We start from the raw sequence: 11,288 nt of genomic DNA, 5'->3' as shown, positions 1-11,288 counted from the left end.
TTAGAGGGAGGGGTGGGGGCGCCGTGGGATGTAATTCAAAGATCTGCCGAGTGCGAGTGACAAGGTCATTCCAAATGACGGTAAGCAGGCCTGACAGTCCCTCACAAGGAGAAATGGGCACGTTTCTTTTTAGATCACTTACAGCGCCATGATGGCCACACAGAAGCAAAACTGACACTCTATTAACCAGTGGCAGGCAGCGACTGTCTCATTATCATACGGTTTGTCTGAGCACATTAGCCGCGTCGTCCATATTTTTTTGATATTTCCTCCGATTTTTGGAGTTTCTGCTTCGTCCATTAGCAGCAGGTGTTAAATGTCAAGAAGAAAACATCGCCGTTGATGGCCACCGGCTGCTGCTGCTGCTAGGAATGATGCTTTAAAGCCGTTGGTCCGTTGTGCCACATCATCAGCAGCATTTAAAGGGAATTCGTGGGCCCCAGGTAAAAGGGACATGGGGGGTCCTGCATCGAATTGAACCTCGAAAAAGCTCATGTCAGAAAGTAAGTGGCAGGGGGCTGCATTCGGGGGTTTCTGGCCATGGCAGTCTCCTGTGCATAGCCGATCATATAATTAAAGTCAGTTCTCACAATTTGTCTTTGCTGAGGATGAATGTAATCAGTCATTCTCAGGGGCCCCCGCTCAGTTGAGGGCCCCAGGCAATTATGTCAGCCCCTGCAGATCATCTCTTCATCTGCGTTTTTCTTTCTGCTCTTTTCTCCTCTTCACTTCTGCAAACCACAATTAAAATATGCTATAACTCTTTTTCAAGAAGAATATCCAAAACTTTAACTCACTTAATTTGTTAAATGTTTCTGTGCAGCCAATAATTATGATGCGAGGAAAAACTATGATTGAAAATAAAAAAGTTTTCAATGCAAGTGTTATTGTAAGACTGTATATAAAGATGGATGAAATGGCAGCTCCCCAAAACTGAAGCCAATGAGTCTTGATCGCCCCCTGGTGGCTGGATGCAATATAGGTCATAGATCAAAATACCACCTATATATTAGCAGATGGGCCATGGACCAAATTCAAAAATTCGAATAGATTTTACCCCAAAAATGGTCTCTATCTTCTATTCGGTGCAATAAACACTGGGTGAAACCTCATGATTGACATCTGTAACTGGTACTGGGAGCTTGTACTGCGGCTCCACACTACAATCACTATTTTTAAAGTCTGTAAAGTTTGTACTTCAAGTATTTCCTACTGGTCTGAAACCAAGGATCATTAGAGAACAAGTGAAGTTCGTCAAAGTGTCTGGGTTTAAAATGATTCCTCTCTAGCATGTTATATATAGAATGTCTTATGACAGATATCAGATTGAATGAGAGCAGGACAGCTGTGGTTAACAACGTGTTTCATTCCCCCCGTGGATCTCGGTGCTCTATATATAATTGAGCCGTGAACATCAGACATTATTCATCTGTCAGAGGCGCTCCCCAAAAAGTGACGGAGGGAAAGTCACGCGCAATTAGCCCCAGCTATCGCCTGTTCTCCGCCGCTCCTTCTGTTTGTTTTTCCGCGGCGCTTTCGGCGGAAATCGTTTCTTTCTGGAATCAAGTTTGAACTTCAAAAAACGAAATATGACACCACAGCAACAGCGAACACACAACGAGTCATCGGATAGAGACCAAGAAACAATTGATCATAGTAATTGAAATATTAAAAAACAATAAATAATGTGTTGTTTCCCTACAAATGTTACTGAATGACAAATTACATCGGTTTACATGGTTACACACAGTTTCTACACTGTTGTCAGGTGCTGTTCTGCTATGAGACAAATTCCTTCATCTGTGCGAAAACAAAAACGTCTCATCCAGATTTTCCTCTTGATCATCTACACGATCTCTGATATCTTCTGACATCCCTTTACCTCCGTCATTCATCTTGGTGATTGCGATTCCTCACCCAGATTTATACTCGGGAGCAAACCTTGCTCAGTCAGACACTTATGACAAGGAAGTGACCATGCAGTTAAGATTTAGCTTTGCTTTTGAAGGTAGCGCTGAAGTAACCCGAGCAGCAGTGAGGATTTTAGCGACAGAACACGTCCATACACACACACACACACACACACACACACACACACACACACACACACACACAGGTACAAATCAACTTGAATCTTGAAGCTTTATTACCTCTGTAAAGGAGGTTGTGTTTTCCTCTGCGTTCGCTTGTTTGTCTGTTAGTTAGCAGGATTACACAAAAGCTACAGGATGGATTACCATGGAACTTGGTGGAAGGATGCGGAAAGAATCCAGTACATTTTGGTGCAGGGGGCAGATGCAGGGTTTTTCTTTAAATTAAACAAGCAAACAATAGTGGTTCGGAAAGGAGATTATTATTGTATTGTTTATTTCCCCTATGTCTTATGATCCATTTATAAAGAGTAACTTATGAGAAGGCAGTTGCCATGTATGATTTACATGAGGCCCACGTTTGACAGAGTAAAACAACAAATCCCAGCACTAAAAAGCCATTAACGTGTTTGCAAATTACATGTTCATCTCATTATGTCATAATGTGCATCTCTAAGAGAAAGATGCACGTTGACATTGTGGACAATTCCTTAACTACGTGCAGCGTCTGACCCGTCAACCTGCTGTTGTCTCTCTTTAACAGAAAGAACTGATTTCGCCCACATGAAGCTGGACATTAATTGAGTCTCTGCGGAGTTGGTGATTTGCTTCTTGTCACTGATGATGAAGGATGTATGCTCCAACGCCGAGCTCTTTTTGTGGACTTGACATATACAGTGAACAAGCGAGGCAAACATCCTTTTCTACTGGGAGACAGATCTCCCATTCCGGATTATTTACTTGGAGTTGTGTTTTCCCCAGCAGAACACACATCTTTTTATTCCACAGAACCAATATCTGTTATCTCAAAGTAATGGCTTCACCGTGGGAGGGGACGTCGACTGCATTTCTACTGCGGAACACCTCACAGTCACTGTTTCTACCGGGGGGGGGTTGGGAGAACATATTTTATTCAGAGCTGTATCAGTCCAAACTTTAATGCAAGAAGAGTTGCTCCAGCTGCGGGAGTTGTTTCTATCTGATTGAGTGAGAGTGCCGTTGACCTTCAGCCATTTTTACTGAGACTGTATTAAAAAGGCCCGGCCAGAGCCCTGATTTTATGGCCGAGCCTTCCCAAGGTCCCACTGACCTGATGGATATTACGAGGATAAATCAAACTTTCATGCCAACACACTCATCCACAGTCGGGGATGAAGCATGACTGTGTGTTGAGGGATGGCGTGACTCGGAGTTTAGGAGCACGTGTGTGTGTGTGTGTGTGTGTCGTATCTTACTCGTGAATCAGCACGGTATGTGGGTGTCCGTGTATGTCAGAGCAGTGGGTTTAAGAATCCTCCTGTGTGTTCGAGGCTGTCAGGAAGTAAGGGAGCGAGTTAGCATATAGAAGCAGTGTGGTTTGATAGCTCCAGACCCCCTGAACCACCTCCCTGGGTCCGAGCGGCGCGTTTTTTGGTGTTATTCACATCAACTTAACATTAACAATGCTGACACGCAGGGTGAGCGAGAGGACAGTGGTGGGTGGCAGTTCTATTCCCTGGCTGACCGGAGTCCTATATCAAGGGACAGCCAGGGTTTGTTCTCGCTGGATTTAAGCCCCAGTGTGTAGTGACAGCTTGATAACTCTGCCCTGATTCACACACCAAGCTGTGCTCCTACTAAGAAGCGCTAAGGGCGGATTGTCTTAATGACATGCATATACTCCACGTCTTATTCCTAAGTGTGAAAGCCTCTTATTTGCGCTGATCATCGTCTCTAAACGTCATCTCGTGGAAGTCAAGTGTTACATGATGTGAGATCAGGCATTAGACAGCATTTGTTTTGTTGAAGAACACGTTTGTTCCCAGTTGAGTGATATCGAAGTTTAAAGCCAACTCAAAGTTGGCTGTAAAACATGCGAACCAATGTGGCGGATAAAGATTACACGATCAGAAGAACACCATCTGCTGTGCATCTATCAAGGAAGTTCAAACCTGCCCTCACTCACTGCGCGGTAGCATGTGGTCCGTTCGTAAAATTACTATCATCCATGAGCCAATTGCTCATTATTAAAAAATAATCATTAAAAGATTGATTTGTGTACAGCAAAAAAAAATGTATCGTTGTCTTTATATCGAAAGAAAACAATGTGTGATATTAAACTTGTAGCTCGACAGCTCGACAGATTGTTTCAGCATCTTTTTGAAATAGACTTTAAATAAAGATGAACAATGGGTCACCAATTCATCCTTCTATCCAGAAATGAAGCCAAAATATCCTGGAAATGGGCCCTTCCATCTTGCACCGAAGATAAAGTCTGCACAGTAGTGGTCGCAGGATGGCGCCGAGGTATCAAAGTCCCGCCTATACGCGCTCTCGACCAATCGGTAGTTGGTCTCAGCTGTCAATTAGGACGTCACCCAGTTTTTATAGCATAATATAAATGGTCTGTATTTTATGTAGCACTTTTGTTTGTCTTGATGACCACTCAAAGTGCAGTACAGTTTACTATAAGAACGGCACAACCCACATGGGCTATTTAGGGTTCAGTGTCTTGCCCAAGGACACTTTGGCATGCGGAAAAGGGGAAGACCGGGAGCGAACCGCCGACCTTCTGGTTAAAGGGCGGCCCGCTCCACCTAAAACGACAGAAACCGCCGTTGAGAAAAAATGTATTTGCCGTGTACTTTGACTTTTTAGTTTGGTACATGTCCCATCTGCTAACATGGAGGAGGTGGGGTTCATGACCTTTAGTGCAGCCAGCCACCAGGGGGCGATGAAGATGCTTTGGCTTCACTTTTGGGGAGCTGTCAAGTCGTTCATCTTTATATAACGTCTATAGTTTGACTCATTATTTTGGTTTTTACTCTACGTGAAAACAGGTTTGCTAACAAAAAGAAATTCCCTTAAAATTAAAAGGGATCTACTCGCATTTGCTTTTCATACAGTCAGCAAAAACACACTGTTCGCCTGACACCGCTAACATATAACGTCAGCATTCAAAACAGAGCACATCCTCGTGGGTGTTGTGTTTGCCAGTGCATGTGTGCTGAGTGGACAGTTTTCTACCCAGGCAGCAGCACTGTACACAACAACATCCCCCCCCCCAAAAAAAAGAAGAGGAGAAAACAACAAATGGATAACAACCTCTCTGGGTACCATAACAGCTACCGTGGCAGCTAATAACGACGGCCTGCTATGTTTTATTGAAACTGCATGTTCAATTTTCATCTACCTGACCCTTCAGGTAATACAAACGAAAATTTGAGGAGCCACAACAAATAAAACCTAAAATTTTTTTGGGGTGTGTATTCCCTCTCCCTGCCGAGCTTCTCCCTCCGTTGTTTGCTTCGCCACAGCAGCATTTCCTGCACCTTTTTATCATAAATCCATTTGTGCTGTTATTGGGTCGGACTTACTCACCGATGGGACTTCATGTTGCTTTAGAAAACCAATAAGAGAGAGCCGCTGGCGAGTTTCCGGACAATTTATCATTGCTGCTAAATGTAAGCAGGGCGCCGTGGTGATGTTTACAAATTTAAAGACAGGTTATTGAGACGATGCGAGTCCGTGTGTGTGTGTGTGTGTGTGTGTGTGTGTGTGTGTGTGTGTGTGTGTGTGTGTGTGTGTGTGTGTCCCAGTGTGCTGTTTCAGGACCTTGGACCATCAGCCCACATTAACAGCAGATCACAAGTTCGTCCACAGGGCTAATAGGTGCCATGTATTCATTTATTCACCTTAGTCACACAACTGTGTCATTTCGAGCGAAAATGAAAAGCAATCGCACGAATTCTGTTTGCTGCCCGAGTCGGGTTTCTTGTGGACGATGAAACATTGGATGGAGGGAGGATTCTTAAATTAGGGAGAAATTGAGTCAAATGAAAGCATTGAGAGGAAAAGCAGGGACACTCTTGCCTCTTAATTCGGGAAATTTTCTCCGAATAATAAAAGTATTTCAAAGTGAGGAAGTGTATTTCATTTTTTAAAAATGGTATAAAATAGTTTAAAGACTGGTAGATGTTGGATATTCATGTCATATTATGTAATAATAATAAAGAAAATGATAAATATTATATATGAGTTTACGACTTATATAGGTTTCAAGTCCACATTTACATCTGGGAAAGTCAGAAGAGTCTCAAAGTCCATTGTTCAATACAGTTAAAATCAAACATCATCCCTCATACCAACAGTTTCAAGTGTGAAATATGCAAAACGCTGCTTAATCACACATATAAAGTGTAGAGCTGCTATTAACCCATAGTGATACAGATTAGGGCTGTAAATAATGTTATGAGTATCTACAATAGCAGTTTTCTATAAATGACATGTTAAATAATGTAAAGGGTTGATTGCTCTACTGTGGGGCCCCTCAGATAAATGAGACAAGAAACATTTTCAGGGAATTAGAAATTGAGGGATTGGTCTGAAGGTATCTAAATCCATATTAGAGCTCATATATTTAAAAAAAAAAAATGTTTCTTATCGTAAAATAGGTTTTAACACGTCTGTGTCATTGATAGACTCATACAGCCACTTGAATGTGAGAGTATTGAAGCTGCTCCAGATCTTAGCAGCCAGAAGTTGCTCCTCAGTGCTTCCTCGCCGTGTGGGCAGAGGAACGAACACGACATGAACACCAAAGAAGGAGAATTATGATAAAGAGCGCGGGCCTCATTAGAGTTACACAGGCTGGAATTGAATTTGGCTCGACTCCCCCTTGCCAAGAAAAATCTCTAATTTAGCCGATGGCAGGTTACTAAACTCCTTCCATGTGCCTTTAGAAACACTGTTTTGCCTATAATTGACATGAATCTAAATAAATACAGTAAATTCAAAAGGTTTTTCCTCCAGAACAGAAAACAAGCTCTGGTCCATGGTCTCCTGATACATTTCACCACCAGGTAACCTGCTTCCAAGACGGAGACGCAGCCTCGCTTTGGCATTTCAGAGGAAACAAAGCTGAAATATTGTCGGCATGACTGACAGCATGTTGGGCTGTTGCCCTTTGTCGGAGCGTCCCTGATTTGCTGCATGATTCTCTGAGCGGTTATGTAAGGAGGCTGCACTAGATCGCAACACCGGGCGTGGAGTAAAGACGGACTTAAGCCACCGACGTGTCAAAAACGCCTTTTTTATTAGATGAAATGAAACTTTGGTGCCGTAGCTGCAATGAATTAAAGATCAAATACGTGATTGTATCTGCTCCGGCGATTATATCTGGTCTTTACCGCACTGTTATACTGCACAATGATCCAAAATATTGAATGTGAAATGTCACCAAGATGAACGACTCCATTTCCAGTTAAGTGTGAGCGTTTTTTCTGGTGCTGATGGATGTGTTTATGGTGTGGCAAATGACCTTGACAACAGACGGCGACTATTCTTCCACTCTTTCTTTTCTTTCTCTTTTCTCTGCAGTCCTCTCCAAGGCCAACAACGCGCCGCAATTAACACAAATACAGAGCGAGCCTCAGGGAGTCAGTGCAATGCAAAATGCATGACACAGGTGTCAATGGATACATCTGAATATGCTCTTCTGTCTTTAGTGGAGCTAATTCTGCCATAAAAGACTATTAATGTCACACTTCCAAGTGTTCGTAAGTTCTTGCGATCTCATGAGACAGAAGTAACTAGGAGGAGAATCACAGAGGACATTTAGGCCTAAAACATGGTGTAAAAGGAGCCGTTTCGAGTCGAATTTGAATGTTTGGGCTCACGGAAACTTGGAGGACACCACAGGAGCAGTATGGAGGCGTTTCTTTACTGTTGTTTATTTACGTTTGAAGAAGGATTTGGCTGCAACTGTTTACCCCTGAATCTCCAAAAGTGTTTCGTGGACTCAAACACTTCACCCGACCCCTCCACCGGCACAGTGGTGAGTAGATAATGAGTGAATCTTCATTATTTGGGTGAACTGCCCCTTTAAACGGTCATGTGCTGGCAGCTAATTCTGTAAAGATTAATGCAAACGTGTACGATTTCCTTACTTTCATCCTATTCCTTCTATCTCTGACCTGATCTCAGATTTCTGAATTGCTGACATTTTTTTGTTGCATTTTTTGATGTGTGATGACTTGTTGTACATGTGAATATGTGGAATCTGTGAGGGACACGATTTTGGGGCCGGAAGTCTTCAGGTTTCCATTTTTAGTTGACCTTTGACCTTGAGCCGCCACAATCTAAATCAGTTCATCCTCGAGCCCAAGTGGACATTCGTACCAAATTTAAAGAAGTTCCCTCAAGGTGTTCCTGACAACGTTAAAGTTTAGAAGAAGAAAAAGTTTAATATGTCATAAAAAATAAAATTTTCCAAGTGGTAAAAAATGTTCTTAAATTCTGACTGGTGCACATCACAATTCCAGGGACTCTGGACGAAGTAATGAACTAAAACTCAAAAATATTAATCTCATAACACAAACTAGACAAAGCAGCTTTGTTGTTTAAGCAAAACGAGAGTTCACCTCAAAAGTTATTTTTAATAAGAGTCGGAGAGCAGACCTTTAAAGTGCAGAGGCAGGACGTCCTGACTTCTTTTAACATGTGGGTTACTATTAGCTTGCATGTGATTTAAGGGGGTAAGTAAAATTCACTGTCGAGTACAAAGATGTCACTAAAACAAAGTCAAATATCAGCGGCTGTGTGAGATGTGCATCTCATTTTCTTCTCTGTATGATTTTCCTCGCACGCCTCTATTACTCATTAAATAGTAATTGCCAATTATGAGTCGGCCTTTGTGGGAGCTTCAGTGACTGTAAATGCTGGTGTTAATCCCTGCACATCGTGAAACATTACTTCTTATCACTGCAGTTATCTTTAAACGTTAAACTCAGTGTTCTGGGTGCGTTGTCAGCTGTGAATACCAAGTGTTCAACGCTCACGACCGGGTGCAGTTACTCAATCGGAAGCCCGGCGCGGATTTCACAGCTTTTCCCGAGGATACCGGTGATGTTTACATTGATTTTTCATTTCCTCAGCTCACACAGCACACAGTCTATACCTTGCTTTAAAATAAATGGCTGGAAAAGGAGAGGAGTGTATATAATCAGATCAAACACTAGATGTTTGTCACTAACGGCAAATTGGAGCTTGGATCTACTGTAGAGCTTCGCCAATACGCCGCTAACGCAGTAATTAGTTTCCTCTGCGACAAATTCAAACAGAAAATCGTTCAAACAGCAATTCACAAGAGTTATTGGATGAAATACATCAAACCTCAAGTCGATTACTTAACAGTGTTTATTTGGGACAAGGTGTTCCAGACGCCGAAGCCAGGTAGAGAAGAAATAAAGAAATAAATAATAGCATTAAATAAATCCTCATTTTTCGGGGGAGAACCATTTCTAAAGTTGCTAGGCAACTAATGAAGAGGACGGGATTTTATTATTTTTTTGCAGAAACCAAATTTCATTTAACAGCACGCCTCGGAAAAGCAGAAGACATTAATTTTCATTCAGAACGTGTTCGCAGATAAAAGCTTCGGAGCGTGACATTTTGTCCAGCTCATTTCAAAATAAACAGAACATTGATCATTCAGCAGAGTTTCTGATAATAACTTCGGAAATGGGCTTTGTCATACGGCAGCATAAAAGACTGAGAGGAGAGAAAAACACACAGACTGGCCCGTGTGCAGGGCGAGCGGCAACCAGGCAACCTCGCAGGCAAAAAGGCTGCAGCACCTCCGGGTGCAGAGCGCCGAGGCCGGTGTGCCAACGTGGTCGGAGGTTACGGAGCAGGAATCCTGACACCGGGATTATTACATCTTCACTTGAAATATTCTGCAAGCGCTGCCCGACTGAACCTTAACTGCTGAGTTCACTCCGCATGCAGAGGAAACCAACGCATTTACATGTTTTTTCTGGATGTGAACCACTGCAGGTCAAAGGTGTAAAATAGTTTTGACTTCAATATTCAGACTTTCAATAACTTTAGTCCTTAAAAGATGTGTTGTGTGGGTTTTATATATACAATGGATGGGGTCACCACAAAACTATACAGGAGGACAGGAAAGAGTTCAAGAAAGATTTTTGGCAAATATTTAGCATAATATATACGTTTCAAAACTTATCTTTTTCACAGCAGACATTTTAATTTATTTTATTGCAGCCCACAAAATGATTTTCTCTTTTTTCACAAAGATTTTGCGATGAAAAACAAAGCAATACGTTTAAGAATATATATATATATAAAGGAGAAAAAAGCAAATGTATAGACTGAAAAAGGAAACTATTAGATCCCAAAATTAATATAATTAACAAAAGACAAAAACTTTAATTGTTCAAGATATTTCATTCAGTCATTTATGGAACAATGAAGGAAAATTATAATAAATATAATTCTTTCTGATTCAAGACTATATACTATTTCATGTCAAGCTGACTACCATGAAGAAACATGACTTAAAAATGTTTATATATATATATATATATATATATACACTATTTATTTATTTCACTGCGTCTTCTTTTTTCCTCCCTGAACACGTCCACAGCTTTTAATAAGATTCTGTTCACCCTCCTCTCTCTCTTTTGAGGAAGTTACGGGGCCAAAATCATGTTTTATATAATTTCATGTTTATATTTATTCATTCAAAAAGGGGCAATGCACATTAATTAGCATTAGTTCTCTGGTCGAACAAGTAAATGTGTCAGATTTAGCCATGCAGGCTAATTTTCATCTGCAAATGCTGGCACGCCGATGGTAAAATACATACAGCATATTGTTATAAGTTATATGTGATGTCAAAGGAATATGTATATGAATAGACATTTTTTATAGGAATAAATATATATATATTAATAGGAATTTCTCTTTTCTCTGAGTGAATTCCATACAACCAACCCACAAATGTTAATATCAGCATTACCCCTTGGTATTTATAGTACATTCATTTTCACAATCATATTTACAATGTTGGTTTGCGGCCTCTCAAACAAGTCGTGAACGTTTTTAAGAAGGAGAAGTGTGACAGAGAGGTCTGGGAAGTGAAGCTGGTAATGAGTTCAAAGAAGTTCATCCCATTCTTTGTCCTTTAAACTATGTCTGAGCAGGAACCTTGATGAGTCACCGCCAAATTTCACGAAATTTATCATCAACGCCTAATGAGAAACGTCCAAATATTCCTCTTTCTGTAATATAGTACAACTCTTTGAGCAGAACCCGACAGAGGCCGGAGTCGGGGGGGGGGGGGGGGGACGTGCTCATCCATTACTTGAATTTTACACTACAATGACCTCAATGCAGCAAGGTCAGGCAAAAACA

The sequence above is a fragment of the Hippoglossus hippoglossus genome, chromosome 2 (assembly GCF_009819705.1).
Source record: "Hippoglossus hippoglossus isolate fHipHip1 chromosome 2, fHipHip1.pri, whole genome shotgun sequence".
NCBI classification, from domain to species: domain Eukaryota; kingdom Metazoa; phylum Chordata; class Actinopteri; order Pleuronectiformes; family Pleuronectidae; genus Hippoglossus; species Hippoglossus hippoglossus.
Note: the sequence above shows the minus strand (reverse complement) of the source record.